Raw genomic sequence first — 14,121 nt, forward strand, 5'->3', positions numbered from 1 at the left:
TAGAGGAGAATAGAGGAAAGGAGTTAGAGGATAGAAATGACACATTTGATTAGAGAGAATCAAGTACACATCAAGAAAGAGGTGATATGTTATCTAGCAACAGAGTGCTAACTACAGGATCATTGTTGAGACATTCTAACAAGTGAATCAGTTAAATCTCTTAATAGAGTAGTCCTAATAAGCTATTGTAAATCCTTTAACAAGGTACTTACTTCATTATAAGTTTAAGTCCTTTAATCAGGCACCCTTCTAATAGGGTGTTGAAATCCTTTAATAGGGTAAGATGTAACAATCTTGTAAGATGTTAACAAGGTAGACCTTTCACAGGGTGGATCATAGTTTATGATCAAGCATTGTAACATTCATTAGATACAGTTTACAACTATAGTAGTGAAGATTTGTGGTGTCATCTCAACCCCAGTTTTACCTTCTCATTGGAGGATTTCTAGATAATATCTTGTGCCATATATGTGTTGAATGTCATTTGCTTTCATACTTTGGATGAATATGTTTAGCTAGCTATTTTAGGTTACATGCAAATTGTAAGATGGATGTGTGTTGAATGATTTTATGGTTAAATTTTTGAAGGACTGATTCACCACCCCCCCCCCCTCCCAAGTTTAGTTCTCTGGAAAGGAAAGTTTTGTAGCTTTGAGGAAAGATCTTGAAGAAGTCTACAAGTTGGGAAAGACTATTGAGAATTAGAATATTAAAATCTAGCTTGCCCTACATCAGTTGAATGAAGCAAGAGATGAGTTGAAGTGCTCACTAAAGAGAAGGAAAGAGATAGCTATTGAAGAGAATGACACACATTACCAAGAGATTGACACTACTGAATTTTTTATAGATGAAAACTCAAGTGAATTTGATGCAGCAGTTGCAGATCTAATGGAAAAGAATGGTGCCCTAACTAAAGAGGTCAGAAATATTAAGATAAAATAAGAAGTCCAATCAATATTTTTGTGTGAGGTGACCAAGTAGAAAAAGAAAGATGAAGAAGACAATGTCATGATTGAAGATGAAAAAAGGATACTGACCAACAAATTGGAAGAGAAGACATCAAAGGTGAATGGGATTTCTCACATGCAACTAGAAAAATTGAATCAAATGATGATTGCCAATCATGAATTGAATGGAAAGGATATTGAGATCAGAATGTTGAAGTTGTAGAATGAACAGTGATACTATTGGATTAGGTTACACTGGAACTGAAGAAGGAATATCATCTAAAAGTGGTGAACAAATAAGAAAAAAAAATAAGAACTATAAAATTACTTTTCATAATTGTGGAAAGATAGGTCATACATCAAATGTTTGCAAGAGCAATAATGCAAATCAAAACCCTAAGAAGAAATTCATGGGTAACTGACACAAGTGCAAAAATCAAGGACATCAGGCACGTGAATACAAGACCAGGACATCAAGCACACAAAGATTTGAAGGTTACTTCTACAACTATAAGAAGTTTGGACAAAAAGCATATGAGTGCAGATCAAAGCCTAATTGGTCATCAAATAGGTAAGCAAAGCTAAATCATAGTGACAGATCCTACAATTGTGAATACAATACAAGGCATAGTTGTGACTATTGTCAAGAGTATGGAAGTGTTTCTGAAAATTGCATTAGAACACATTTTAGAAGTGACTATAGTAGATGGTAGATTCAAAATACATGTTTTAGCTATTTGAAGACTAATCATATTAGTAGAAATTGTCCAACAAGGTCTAAAGCACCTAGCAGTGAATTTAATAAAGGAAAAGGAAAGGTTGATGTTGAAGAAGTCAAAGTGCAGATGAACAAGATAGAAGAAAAAGGAAGATTGCAGCACATCAAGTTCAGATGGGATCACTTCATCCAATGGATTAGGTGATCACCCCACCCCTAACTAGGAAATCAAGAGGTATGTATGGGATTGATAGTTCAAAGTTCAATTATAGATCAATTCCAAGAATTCAATTCTAAAAAGATCATATATGCATGAAGTAAGATGCAAAGTATTGGTTAGAACTTAGAAGAAATCTATAAGTTTTCATGTTATTGTCGAGCGTGAAATTTTAGTTGTTGTCAAGCTATCAAAGGTGATATTTCTGGTTGAGCTTATTGTGGTTGCCAAGTGTGGTAGGAATTATAAGGAAGTTGAGTGAGTCAAAATTGCTATTGGAGTCGAGCTTATAGCTATGTAAGTATTGAGCATTTATTGTGAATTTTCAAGGGCTATATGATCATTTTTTCAACTCATTTGCAATCGTTTGAAATTGAAGAGAGCACGAAGAACATAAGGCAAATTAGAGAAATTGATTCAAGCATTTTCATACTAAATTCAACTACTACTCAACACCAATCATCAAAATTTTTGGGGTATTTATCATGTGTCAAGCTATGTTGTTTGAATTTGTGCAAAACCTAGATAGTTGGTATGGTGTCTAGCTCTTAAAATGTTGTAGGTAAGGAAGGAAAGAAAGTTTTAAATGTTCAAGTGATTAATAATGAGATTAAACAACCAAATTTTTGGGCAATTCCTGACATTGTGTATAAAGAAGATTCGTCTGGTGCATTATATATGATATCACCACAAGTTTTAATGATACAAGATGTAAGGTGTTGCTACACTTGTAAGGTAGGAAGTATAGGAGACATAGAAATGAGAAACTTCTATGGAAAATTATATGAAAATAGAGTGTTGAAAGAGGAAAAAAAATTGTAGAGAGAAAAGGGTTAACCCGTGCCTTATATTTTCCTAATGTATTCAAGACAGAGTGGATAAAGATAGTTCTCAGAAGAATACATGACAAATCTGTATGATTAGAAGACTACCCTATCAAGATCACAAAGAGAATTATTCAAAGGGTAACAAGGTATCCTACCCTAGACAAAAAAAAGACTATGATGAATGATGCAAAAGAGGCAATTAGCAGTATGGAACAAGAGAGGGATGACCATAGACACAACCATTGATCCTCTAATTGCATTTGTAGTTAGATTCATTACACATAAATTCTTTCAATCTAGCATATTGAATAGTGTACCATGTATAGTTATGGATTTAGGCTATAAGCCATTCTTATGACCTTGCTAAGTTACAACTCTAGTAGTTATCAGAAAACTTGGGAGCCATAAGAAAGACAAAAAAGTGCACAATGCAAATTTGGTTCACTACTTGTGTGTATATTTTTCTATGTGTAGAACACTTTTCCTCATTTGTAAAAGTTGCTTGGAAGACCAATAGGTCTATTGTAGTGCAGATTGGAGAATACATAGAGAAACTTGGAGATAATTTTGAGACTATAATGACAAGTTATTTTGAAGACTTTAAGAAGTTAATAAAACAAAGATAGAGGATACTAGTATCACTAGTAGAGAAACATTTCAATGGTGTTTATTTTCTAGTTGTTGTTGATTTAACATATGTTCAAGTTGTTTTTCCAAGAGTGAGATGGCTCAGCCATTGCCTTATGAAATTAATGTGGATGAGGAATTTGCAGCCATCACTACTTTATTGGTAGAGGAAGTAGATAAGAATGCTACTACATTTTGAAATTATGATGTAGCTAAGTCTAAAATCACAATGGACTTGAAGACAACTTTTGTGATGAGGAAGAAGAACAAGATTGTAAAAAATCTCAAGGAACAATTTGGTGAAGATGCAGAAGGAGATGAAGAAGATACACTTGCCCAAGTACCACTTGCTCTCACACAAGGTCAAGGTGAGGACCAAGGAGAACAAGAAGAAAAATTTGGTGCTGAGGGAGAAGAAGTCAATGAAGCACCTAATACTATAGAAAAGAAGAAGAAAGGAAAAGAAGACATCAACAAGCAAACCAAAGAAATTTTTGAAACCTTCACAAAAAAATCCTATAGTTCCTGTCACTAGGGCTAGCACAAGAACTATTGCTAAGAAGATTTGGGAAGTCCATAAGGCTAAAGGCAAGAGAGCTGTTACAACTACTAAGCAAGATGACCCTAAGAAAAGGTGAAGGAGGAGATATATAGCTCTAGCTAAATTAGATGAGGAGAGGAACAAATTAGATGACAACAACTAATTCAAAATGGTAAGTCATAGTCCCTCTTTTGATTTGGACAACTTGTGTGATAATATCAAGAACAATGTTGATTTATTAGGGTTCACACATGTTGAAGTTGATAAAATTGGGAAGATAGAAATGAATAAAGTAGAAGAATCTATGTATTCCATGATGACAACTTTAAAAAAAACTATAATTGAGATTGCCAACTCTTTACCCAAAAGTCTAACAGAGTTGAGCAAAGGTGGTAATACAGTCTCTCAATTGAAAGGAATATCAAAGAAACTATTCTAGCAAGAGTAATGCCAGACTTGGACAAGTATATCATGACAAAGGCCATTAATAAGTATAAGGGGAGATTTTCTCCAAAATATAGGGTCTTTAAAATTTTACACAACAATATTGAAGATGTCCAAAAGACCACCCAGCTATGGAAAGTGATATATGGGGTAACAACAGTTGATTCAAACAAACAAACGCATGTAGAAGTAGGTGAAGACAGTAGAAAAATAGTAAGTTAAGGTAACAAAAGATGAATATGTAAGGGAAGGACATGAGGAAGGCATTGTAAAAGAAGCAGATACAAAGGATATAGTTGAGGAAGAGCAACAACAAGATTAGCATGTACCAGAGGTGCATATGTCGAGTGCTAGTCCTCACATATGAAAGGAAGGACATAGTGTCCTCACATATTAGCACATTGGTACAAAATGTTTTAGTACATGCAATTTCAATAGATGAGAAAGATGGGACACCAGTCCAAATAGGTCAGGAAGCAAGTCCTACACCTACAACACAAGCACAAGGTGATGAAGAGGTCACAGAAAAGGAGAAGGATAGGACTAAAGCTTCAATCTTGACTATGAAACTAGAGGAAGTGATAGCGATTTAGACATTGGTTACCTTACTAGATACTACTACTCTTATTCCTAGTCAAGCACTTCATAAGCCAAGTGTAGAAGCTACACCCTTGTAGTCATCAAGGCCTGGTCCTAGCACATCTAAGGTTGATGAGGTCACATCTTATGTCGATATCAACTTAGATGAGGTGATTAAACTACCAAAGTTTGATTTTACATCAATCACCATAGAGAAAATGGGCATATTGCATGATGCTCTAGCTAGAAAGAAACACCAAGAACTGCTCAAAAGGGAGAATAGGTAGAAACAAGCACTTCATGACATCAAGGACATATTTCTTGATGCATTTGACCTACCTACACCTGATGAAGCCAAGCCAATCATTAAGTAGTTGGAAAATATTTTGGAGGCAATCAATGATGAAGATATAGACATAAATGTCAATTTTTTAGAATGGTTTCAAAAGAAATTTCATGTCAAGGTCACTGAAAAGATATCAAGTGCCATTGCACTTAGTCAGGTTGAGTTAGTAACCAAAATTGATGGTGTGAAGAGAGTGTTGGAGAATATTTTATCTCTTTGCACCAATTTGTGTGATGTATCCCTATTCACATAAGAAGTGCAAAGACACATTGACCACCTGGAGGGAGATTTGAAGTTAACAGGTAAAAAATTTCAACAATCTCCTAGTCAAAACTAGTCTCCTTTTAGACAATTGATGTTAGCCCAAGGTCAGTAAGCAACATTGCAAGCTCAAGATGCCAACATTTAGGCTACACTAATCAATATCCAGTCCATGTTGACCCCTCACATGGAGGTGTTACACAAGGTACTACAGAAACATTGATGAAGAAAGATCCACATCTTTCTACACATGAAGGCCTAGTTAACCTTGCTATCAACATAGCTATTCAAATCAAATCTCTAGAGGTGGCATGTGACAACTGGGATGCAACACTAAAGCTAATACTTGAGGTCCATAAATCATTATTAGACAAACACACTATCTGTGTGTCACCCATGACATAAGTGTCAAAAATGGGGAGAATGAGATAAAAGGGGAGAATGAATAAGTTTTGGGGGAGACCAAACAAAGGGGGAGTAAGTACAGAAATAGAGCACATCAATATAGAAAATTTACTCAGTAGGAGTATTCAAATTTAGAAAAGAACAATCAACTTAGGGGGAGTTATAGAATTTTGAGGTATGACTAATAAGTCACAAGTTTTGCAAAATTTTGAAGTTTTGAAATTTTGTATGTAAGCCAAATACTGAATAGAGATTATTTGAGTTATGCTCATAAGTTAAGGTTATTCATGCATGACCAAGTGTTTTTGCCACTCATGTCAAAGGGGCTCATATTGGTTTTGAAATATGAGTGAAAATACACTTGAGTCATTTATCAAATAGAACTTAGTTCATGTCGAACAAGTAATGTGTGTTGAGCATAAGTTGTCAAATAGTATATGTCGAGCAAGATATACAGTATGTGTTGAGTAACTAGTAATTGTTGAGTCATTCAAGTGCCGAGCAGATAGTTGATGTTGAGTGATTCAAATTTCAAGTGATCAATGGATGCTGAGTCATTCAGAGGCTGAGTTACAACATTGAAGATATAGTGGATGTCGAGCATCAAATACTTCAAGTGCTGAGTAAAATAGTTTTGGACATAGTTGTTTGTAATGGCACAAACTTCTATGTAGACCATTTTTTAGCTGACTTAAGGATTTTTTTCTAATTGTTAATAATAAGAATGAATCTATATTGAGGATCCCTATGTAGTGCATGCAACTAATCAATTAAAAGAATGGATTAAGTGACAAAATGGATGAATCACAATCATTGATTCATACCTAACCCTAAGTCACCTAGGTCTTCTTAAGGAAGGAAAACCCTAAACATTGTATGTTTGAAGAGAGAAGTTTGCATATGCAAACAGAGCATTCATGATGGCTAAGGAGTTGTGAATTGAGTTATACATTACAAAATCATTAGAGGAGAACAAAGGAAAGGAGTTAGAGGACAGAAGTGACACATCTGATTAGAGAGCATCAAGTACACATCACAAAAGATTTGATATGTTATCTAGCAGCAAAGTACTAAACATACGATCATTGCTAAGACATTCTAACAGGTAAATTAGTTAGATCTCTTAACAAAGTATTCCTAATAGGCTATTGTAAATCCTTTAATAGGGTGCTTACCTCATTATAAGTTTAAGTCCTTTAATCAGGCACACTTCTAATAGGGTGTTGAAATCCTCTAACAGGGTAAGATCTAACAATCTTGTAAGCCTTTAATAGAGTGAACCTTTCACAGGGTAGATCATAGTTTATGATCAAACATTATAGCCTTCACTGGATACACTTTACAACGGCAGTAGTGAATATTTGAGGGTATCATCCCCACACCAATCTTACCTTCTCATCGAAGGGTTTTTAGGTAACCAAATATCTTAATGTCATTGTCTTTCATGCTATGGATGAATATGTTTAGCTAACTATTTCAATTTACATGCAAATTTTGAGATGGAATTGTGGTGAATAATTTTATGGTTAAAGTTTTGAAGGAATTATTCACCCCCCCTCCCCTCTTAGAGTTTACATTCCCTATTGTATTTTCAACAAAACCTTACTATCTCAATCTTTGTATGTTGCTCTATTAGTTTATATAAAAACTAGTTTGTTGACATCAATAAAAAATACTACTAACAATCTCCCAAATGCTCCAACAATGCTAGGCTACTCCCCCATAGGAAAATCATTAGTATCCATGCTAGCAATCTCCCCCTTTGGCATTGATGGCAACATAGATGAAAAACATCTAAGTTCCAAGAATACTAAACATACAAATATGTTGTTGTACTCCTTTTTTTAAAATCCTCTTCATCATCAAATCTAAATATCAGGAACAACTCTCCATCAATTTTGCTACTCCCCCATAGATATACTTCCCCTATTTACATCAATAATTTCTCTATGTACACATCTTCTCCCCTATTTCAATTTTTTCATGTACATCTTCTCCCCCATTAACATCAATGAAAAAATAATCATTATGTCAATTCTGATGCAAAAGATATCTTCATCAAGCTCAAGTGTCCAAAGAAATTGTTAAATACCAACTACCAAGATTCCTTCATGACTTAGATCAAGCATGGAGACTCCCCCATGGAGGAAGCATCCAAAATCTAGTCTAGATGAATAATAATGATCTGCACCATTGGACTGATGCAATCACTACATCATCTACTTAGAAGTAGGCAAGGGAATAACCTTAAGCATACCTCTCAAATTCTCAAATAGAGCCTTCAGCAAAGGCTTTGTAAAAATGTCTTCTATTTGCTCCTTTGTACTGATATACTCTAATATGATTTTTTTCTCTGCAACTTTCTCTCTCAAAACATGATACTTAATAGATATGTGCATCTTAGAATGAAACATTATATTCTTAGGCATACTCACTATACTTGTGCTATCAAAATGTATGATAATAGACTCTCTAAGCTCAACACCAATATCCTTCAACATTTGCTTCATATGCAGTCATGTTTCTTACTTAGCCAAGAAACTAATCTTCCTCCTAAGAAAAATGCTCCCACCACTTGTACTCTTTTTATAATCCATACTACCTACCCAATCTACATTAGTATATGTGCATAAGGTAAAGTTGTTTTATCTATCAAACAATAACCCAAAATCAAGTGTACTCTTCAAATATATGAAAAATCCTCTTTATTGTTGCATAGTGTGGTTCTTTAGGATCATCTTGAAATATCACAACAATGCTAACTAAATTAACTATATTTAATCTTGTATTATTCAAATATTGCAAACCTCCAATCATAGATATGTATTTATTCTTCTCAATAGTAGGTGTCTCATCTTTTCTAGATAACTTATGATGAGTTACCATAGGTCTACCAACACGTTTACAACTTTCCAAACCAAATCTTTTCAACAAGTTTTTCAAATACTTAGTTTGTGATAAGAAAATACCATCACTATTCTACACAATCTATAAACCTAGGAAATACTTCATCTCACCAATCATGCTCATCTCAAACTCCTTTCTCATTTCACCAGCAAAATTTTCACTTTCTTCATCATCACCTCCAACTATCATGTCATCCACAAACACTTCAATAATGAGTAGACCATTCTCAATTTCCTTCAACTATAGGTTACTATCTGCAATGCCATAAGCAATCTTAATTTCACCAAATATTTATCCAGCCTTACACACTAGGCTCTAGCTTCTTGTTTCAATCCATATAGTCTTTCTTCAACTTATAGACCATATCTCCTTCTTTTGTCAAAGGAAAACCTTCAGGATACTCAATGTAAGGTTCTTATTTAAGTTCTCCATTCATAAATGTTGACTTCACATCCATATGATACACTTTGTGCTTCTTGTTGTTAGCTACATATGCAAAAATCATTCTAACTACTTATATTCTACCAACAGGTGGAAATTTTTCCTCACAATCAATATCTTCTTTCTATGAATAACCTTTACATACCGATCTTGCTTGATTTCTTACAAATTCACTTTTTTCATTCATCTTGTTTTTGAAAACCCACTTAGCTCCTATAATATTTTTGTCCTGGGGTCTAGGATTTAATTCCCATGTATCATTCATCTCAATCTAATCTAATTCTTCTCTCATAGCTTGAATCCAGAAGTCATCTTTACTAGCTTCATTTGCACTTTTAGGCTCTACTTGAGAAATCAAACATAGTTCTTCTCTTTGTACCTTATTCCTTGTCATTACTCCTATATCCTTGATACCAATAATTTGATGGGCAAGATGATTCTTTATCAAGTTCTTATTAGGTTTCACTATCTCAAATCTTACATCAGCTCTAAGTTCACTCCTTGGTTCTTCTCTTTGTTCCACAATCTGTATGTCATTCTACAATTATGTGTCAGTTTCATAAAACAACTCAACATTTTCTTGGTTAGCCTTTGGATTAATCTCTTCATCATTATCATATTAGAGTATTATTTCTTGAATTCAAGAGTTCTCATCAACTCTAACATTTGTGCTCTCAACAACAATCTTAGTTATTTGATTAAAATATATGTATGCTTTACTCTTCAATGAATAACCAAGAAAAATACCTTCATCACTTCTCACATAAAATTTACCAATGTTGTCTTCTCTCTTAATGTAACACTTCCAAAAAAATTGAAATACTTAACTAAGGGCACATGTCCAAACCAAAGCTCATAAGGGATCATACCAGTACCTTGTCTGATTTGTACTCTATTCATTGTATATATTGTTGTATTAACTAATTCTCTCCAAAATGTCTTTGAGACATCATTCTCAAACATCATAGCTCTTGTTGCCTTTGTTAGTGATATGTTTCTCCTCTTCGCTATGTCATTCTACTCATGTGTCTTAGAGCTAAAAGCTATCTTTTTATGCCATTTACTTCACAAAAGCTATTAAACTCATTTAAAGAAAACTCTCTACCTCCATGAGATCTTAAAAAAAAAATTAATTGGAATTTACTTTCAAGTTTGTTCTTAAACACCTTAAACTTCTTAAATTCTTCAAATTTCTCTCTAAGTAATGTTTCCCACATCATCCTAGTAAAATCATCAACAATAATCATGAAGTACCTTTCACCATAGGAAACTCTTGTATTTGTAGGACCACTCAATTCTTTGTGTACTATTTCCAACTTTATAAATATAGTAAACTTCTTTCTTGGAAAAGATATTTTCTTCTACTATTCCATAGCACATTCCTTACATACCATTTTGTTGAATAAAAAGATTGATACAAGTATGATAAATGTGTTTCAATCATTGGTTTGTCACTGACATCAAACCTACTAACTGTTAGTAAGACAATTTCTTATATGATTTAAGCACTATCATTTATTTGATTGATAAAGAGGATTTGATCAAATGAGGTAACAATAACACCTAGAGGAAAGCTTGAGTTGTGATATGAAAAGGAGTACAAGAATCAGTTAAGATAGTGATATTATAGTACATTGATAATCTACTTAAGGTTGCAAAGGTTGGTTATGTTGATTAAGTTCAGAAGAACAAGTTAAACAAATTTTGTATGCCAAGCTTAACATTTTGCATAGTGGGTGCCCAGAAAGTTAGTGCAAGCTAAGTAGAAAATCAGTTGCGGAAAGTCAATTTCAATGTAATCTAAGTGAAATAGTGTAAGTAAAGTAAATTTTAGTTGATGTTGAGCACCAATAAACTTTAGTTCATGTTGATTTATTTAATGGAGGATGCCAAGTGATGTAGTATGTGCCAAACATCAAAAGCCAGTTAATGTCAAGTGTTAGCATTATGAGAAAGATTGAGAATTTGATGAGTCTGAGCCAACAAGTTTAATTTTCTAAATTATGTGAACCATGTGAAAGATAAGGTTGATGTGTTGGTGGCATAGAATCCATGGTAAATCATTTTGAGGTGAACTCAAAGAGGATTGAAGGAGAAGTTTCTAGAAAGGAATGTAATAAAATGAGGGGTAAATTCATCGAATCCTAGCTAATCCAACCTAACCCTAAAATGGATGATGGAGGATGAACAGAAAAATATCTTAATTATCTATTTATAGAGATGGTTGGTCAAAAGAAAGGGTTGTGATGTGCGAGAACCTAAGGAAGACAAGGAGTCTAGGGTATTGCTTCATTCAGTGACCTAAGAAAAGAGACTACATTGACAAACAAAGTAAGAAGGCTTAAGAGTATGGATTCTTGAAGGGTGAACAAGATATTAGAGCTGAAGAGTGTGGAAGCCAAGTAGAATGGAGGACTAAAACAAAGATCTATAATCTGCAAATTGAGTTGTAAGTTGTTATCAGACCAAGCCTTATTGCTATTCTCTAATCATTGTATCAATCTAGGGTAAATCCTTTGGATTAAGGTTGACCTAATATTCATTTGTAAATCCATTAACTGGGTGACATTCCAAGTGAATGATCTAAAGTCCTCTAACAAGGCACACTCCTAATAGGGTGATTGAAATCCTTTAACTAGGTCATATTTAATAGTGTACATTGTAACCTTTAACAGGGTTGGCCTTCATAGGACATCACTTCAGAAGAGTGAGAATAAGTAGCATGTTACTAGTGGTTTCTCCCAAATTGGGTTTCCATGTTAAATCATTGTGTCAATTGTATTATTGAATCTTTTATGTTTCATGTTTACATTTTTGCAAATTAATTTGACAGTAACCTACAAGTTTAAGTGATTGCATAATCTAATAGATGCATGCACAATGAAAATATTTTATGGAAATGGGTTCACTAAGATGTGAAAAGTTTTATTTGTACATTTGAACTTTGGATAACTAATTCACCCCTCCCCCCTCACAGTTATTCTAAAGAATTTCAACAATTGGTATCAGAGCCATCTGCTCAAGAGAACTAGTTTGAAGGTACTAGAAGAAAAAAGATCAAGATGTCAAAAAGGGAAGTACCCAAGCTTAATAGAGATAACTTTCATGCATGGAAAAGTTTGATGAAGCTGTAGCTAGGAGGTCTTGGAGATCATGCACAATCTACCATTTTTGTTGAGCATGTTAACCCTACTAGAGCCCTAACTACTGAAGATCTTAAAAAGAAAGAAAGAACACAACCATGAAATATTGGAGATTGTCTCTGCCCTAAGTTATGTTGAATTTTATGACATCAAAGGTTGTGATAGTGCAAAGAAAATGTGGGATTCTCTATACACTATCTATGGAGGTGACAAGAGTGTTCTAAGAGCCAAAGGTGAAAGTCTCAAAGGTAAGTTTGGTGATATGAGAATGCAAGAAAGTGAGAATATTGTTCAATATTGCTCCAAGATAAAAGATGTTAATGAAATAAGAGGAGATACTGATAAAATATATGATGATATTGTACTAAGTAAAGTTTTGAGAACACTATTGCCTATTTATTCTATTAGAGTTTCTACAATAGAAGAACTGAGATGTATGCAGGGGAATGGTCTAACTCTTGAAGGTCTGGTAGGTAGGCTCACTAATTTTGAGCTATCTAACTTTGATAATTACAAACCTAAAAATATTTAATCTTCTTTCAAAGCTAAGCTATTATTGAAGGAACCTAATGAAAAAAGAAGAAAAATACAAAATATGTGTCAAGTGATAGTGATATAGATGAGGAAGATGTAAATCAACTTGAAGCACTATTAGCAAGGAGATTTCATAGAGGTAAAGGCAAGTTTAAAGGTAAGTTACCTATCATGTGTTTCAATTGAAATGAGGTTGGTCATATTGCTACTTGATTTCCAGAGAAGAAGAATTACAGAGGTGGTGACAAGTACAAAAGTAGAAGAGATGAAGACAACAAAGACTACAAAGAAAAAGGCAAGAAGTCTTGCTACATTGTTGAAGAGGAAATAAAAGATGGATCTCACGATCATGATGATGAAGTGGTGTATGATGCAATGAAAGATGAATCTGATGAGGATGAGGAAACTGCACTAGTGTCTTGTGTGAACAAGAATGACAGATGGATCATTGACAGTGGGTGTTCACATCACATGACTGGAGATAAAAGTAAATTCATTATCTTGAATTATTATGATGAAAATAGTGTAAGGTTTGGTAATGATGCACCATGTTTGATAAAAGGAAAAGGTTCTATCAAGCTCACAGAAAAGATTTTATTGACAATGCTTACTATGTTGAAGGACTTAACTATAATTTATTGAGAGTGTCACAACTAAATAATTCAAGATGTAAGGTTGAGTTTGAAAACAAGATTACTAAGATATATGATACTAATGGAAAATTGATTGGAAAAGGTGATCAAACTAGAGATAATCTATTTTACCTTGATATAGAGGATGCTACTTGTTTATTTATAGAATTTGATGATGTATGTCTATGGCACAAGAGGATATGTCATGTTAATTTTGATAACATGGTTAGTATCAGTAACATGAGTAGAGTCAAAGGTTTTCTTAAGTTCAAGAAGCCTGACAATATAATTTGCAAACAATGTCAGTTAGGCAAAATAACAAAGTCAAGTTTTAAGTGTAAGACTCATACCTCTAAATGAATATTAGAGATTGTTTGTACTAACTTGTGTGGATTAATTGAAGTGCAAAGCTACAAAGGAGATAAGTACATTATGTTTCTTGTTGATGATTATTCTAGAATGATGACAGTTATGTTTCTAAAATAAAAATGTGATATTTTCCAAATGTTTAAGTGGTACTTAGCAAGATTTGAGAAGGAAATAGATAAAATT

Source organism: Cupressus sempervirens, chromosome 2, assembly GCF_028749045.1.
Source record: "Cupressus sempervirens isolate cs-2001-9-10 chromosome 2, ASM2874904v1, whole genome shotgun sequence".
NCBI classification, from domain to species: Eukaryota; Viridiplantae; Streptophyta; class Pinopsida; order Cupressales; family Cupressaceae; genus Cupressus; species Cupressus sempervirens.